Genomic DNA, 3,792 nt, shown 5'->3' with positions numbered 1-3,792 from the left:
AAGAGGTATCAAAAACAGCTCCAAGTTCTGAAGTCTGAGCATGGACTACAGTCATCACTAAGATGGGAAAGTTTAGGTAGAAAGCAGGTTTGGGTCAATAGTGGAAATCAGAGTTCAGTTTCAGGCATAACTCAGAAATAACAAACAGACAGAGGGATATGTAAAATAAGCAGTAGGCTATATGAGTCAGGGAATTATCAGGATTAGATAAATTTGGAATGATCACTGGATTTGACAACATGGAGGTCACCTTTTTTTTTTTTTGAACAACGAAAGTTTATTTTGATGAAAAACTTGAGTTTACAATCATTTAGTAAATGAAGAACAACACTTCATTTTGCAGTCCCATAACGTTTAAGGAAAATAAAAATTAGTAAATAAATACGTTAACAGATTAAGGGTAAGGCAGACTGAATAATAAACCCTCTCTGAATGTTCATATTCCCTGCGTGTGACTCAAAGGGTGAAAATGGCACTGAGATAAATAAGGTGGGTAGTTGAATCTTGTTATAAGCATTCAAATAAGCCCAATGAAATTCATGTTTCTGCTCATCATGGGCAGCAAACTATACTTTTTACTGAAGGAGTACTTGATAGAAGCACTTATTTAAGTTACATATTGTGCATCACAACTATAAAAATGGCTTTAACAATTCCATTTAACCGCCTTTATAAAGTGCGACTATATAATCTGCATTGGCAATGGCAAAAGAAATATCTGTCAGGGTGAGGTGAAAACAATTGAATGGTCCTGAGGTTAGTTCCATGAATTTAAACTGAAGCCAACATTGTTTGTGTTTACTCCTGCCACTTTTTGTTATACTATTTAAAATTATGCCTAAAATGTATTACACAAAAAAAACCTGATCTCTTTGGAGCAAGACCTGTATTATTAAACTTTTAGCTACAGAGATGGAGACATGGAGAACTAGATTTAACCAGGACTAGGGTTGTACAAAGCACAGGAGAACAAGTTAAAGGAACAAAACAGCTGAGAGTATAAGCAAAGAAATCTCTCTAATGATAGGTAATAAAATATAAGATGAGGAAATAACTAATGGATTTGATGGATAGCGAAGATGCACTACGATCAACAGACTAAGTACAAGTAGAGTCAAGAAAGAGTTGGGAATTGGACAAAGTATTTTTATCAATAGCATTCCCAGGGAGTAAATAACTGCTTTATATGCCAATGTACTCTGTCCTAAGATGAATCTCTGACTTGGAAGAGAAAGGTTAGGAAGACCTCCAACAGAAACTAAGAAACTAAGGTTTCTGGAGTGAGAGGAAGGACTTTAACAGTGTCCAGGACAAGAAAAAAAGAGTAAAATTAAGACACAAACTTGGCTACATGGAGGGACTGTCATTTTGGCCAGGAAAGGATGTCCAGGAATGGGAGGATGGGGGCTGAGGGATAGAAGATTTCTTTGGATCACCCTTAAGTTTAAGAGTAGTTTTCCTCGTTACTGTAGCTACCTAGTAACATCCCATCCCATAAGAAAGAATATATTTAACTTAGCTGGCACTGGAAGGAATCTGGTGTGGTAAATTAGTTCACCTCTGAGCTTCAGCTTACAAAATTAAAAAATGACCACAGTTAACTAGACCATTTGTTCACAAGTTGTTTAAACTTCAGAATGACCTAGAACTCTTAAAAATAGATTCCCATATTTGTGAGTGTGGGTTCTAGCTTAAGAAGCTACACTTACTTAAACTCCCCAGGTGATGCTGATAATATGGGAGCTAGCTAACTCTATCTAGGGTTCTTAGAAATTTCAGCATTCTGTAAGTTGAGATAAAATAATGTGTTTGAGGATATACTCAAAGTTGAATTCTCTTTAGATATTATCAACAAAACGCATAGTCCCATTTACCCTGGCAGCTATAATGTAACACTATGAGAAGCCAGACTGAAATTAAGCTGAAACCTAGAAGAAAGGAGAATCAAGGAAAACACAAAGAAACAGAACTGGAGCCCTCAGTGCACCTCACCTGAACCCCACTCTGTTTCAGAAGTTTTTATTTACATAAAACAACAAATGCCCTTTACTGTTTAAGCCAGCATGAGGTAGATTTTCTGCTCCTTGTTTCTTACAAAAAAAGTATCCTCCATACCCTTTTCACATCAAAATTAATCCACTAAAGTACACGTTATTGTTTCCTTTTATGAAATTTCTTTTTAGTGAGATTAAAATGTAGGTATGATTGACATATTTAACATCAAAAAATTCCATCCTTAAATTCAACCTCCAGGGTTTTCCTATGAAATAAATTATTTTGATTTTCTAGCCTTTCCTCAGAAAACTTGTTTGAGATTTAAAAAAGAAGAACTTAGGGCCAAAGTGATAAGCAAATCTCTGACACACTAAGGTGGGATGTTTTATATGAAAATCCAAAAAAAAATTAACACATCAGCATTATAGCTACTGTTTTCATTTTTTGGTTTTTATGTTTCTTCCACCTGAAAATAGGACTCCTGTTAGATTCAAAAAAATGTGGATATGTCATTACTAAATGTGAATCAGTAAATCAGTAAGTGAAAGTTTATTTCAAAGTTACTGAGAATATTCATGTATTGACTTCATGTGTTGACATTATTGACTGATGGTACATAAACTTAAAGGAGACCTCTGACATTTCTTACAAACTTGGATCTCAAGATCTGGGCAATAAATAAGTTGTTGTATTATGGTAACAGTGGTTTAACTTTTCAATGCACAGAATTGTAATTACATTTCCTCCTTTCATTTCTCACTGTTTCCAGTCAGGCATGACCTGAGGGTTAATAACCAAAAGCACAGAGATTTCAGTGCAAAACTTCACATGTCTAGTCTGTCATTCCTTCAGAGAGAATTTTATTAGTACAATATATATGAAAGTTAACTATCTTACTTTTGGAATGATAATGTTTCCATTTTCTTAGCACATACTAAGAGTAAAGACTGGCAAAAGATCCATTAGAATAAAGGACATATATTTGGCATTTCTGAATTAATCCAGTAGTATATAAAAAAGTGTGTTGTAACAACTATGGGAAAAGTATCTAGGTTAAATGCTATGGACTCTTGGATTTGCACAAGATAAATTTTGCCTTTACAGAAGCCATTTTTATGTCTTCAAACCCTTCTCTCTACCATAACTAAGGTCTAGAGCCTAGAAAAGGATAAAATCTAAGGAATATAAAGAAAACAGCAAAGAAAGTTTAAAAAGTAGCAAGGGCCTAAGATTCACTGAAAAGTGAAATTGTATAATCAAATCAAAAGCACCTATACTCTGCTCTCTAAGCTCATGTTCCAGAACCTTCCTGTTCATCACAGAGAGTCCTTTTGACTACAAATAAACCTCAAAGTCCTTCCTTCTCCTGTTCTTTTAAACTTAATGTTGCAGTATAATCACTTTAACAAAGAGCATCATGACCTTGCCTTGATGTTTCCAATACTTTTCCACTTTCAGTTCAAAAGTAATAATAGCATCAGCTAGTTTTGTCAAGAAGGTGTTTCTAGACACCTGCAGCTTTTGCAGTTTACCACTGTTCTCCTAGTAACCTTACCCCAATTTCCTTCAGAATCTCAGCCTAGGTCTGTGACTTTAGCAACTGAACATGTAAGTAGCCCCTAAGCACATAGCCCTAAATACAATGATATGTTCTTCAACAAGCATATGGCCTAATCAGAGCCCCATGATGCAACTGAGACTTTTACTGGGAACAATAAAGACAAGAGCGCTTGCACTTTCCCACTGGACATGACATGAAAGAATGAGGCCCCCTGGCCCTCCCTGGTGGCGCAGCGG

The sequence above is a fragment of the Condylura cristata genome, unplaced genomic scaffold (genome assembly GCF_000260355.1).
Source record: "Condylura cristata isolate star-nosed mole 26May11 unplaced genomic scaffold, ConCri1.0 scaffold00002, whole genome shotgun sequence".
NCBI classification, from domain to species: Eukaryota; Metazoa; Chordata; class Mammalia; order Eulipotyphla; family Talpidae; genus Condylura; species Condylura cristata.
This window is presented reverse-complemented; position numbering follows the sequence as displayed.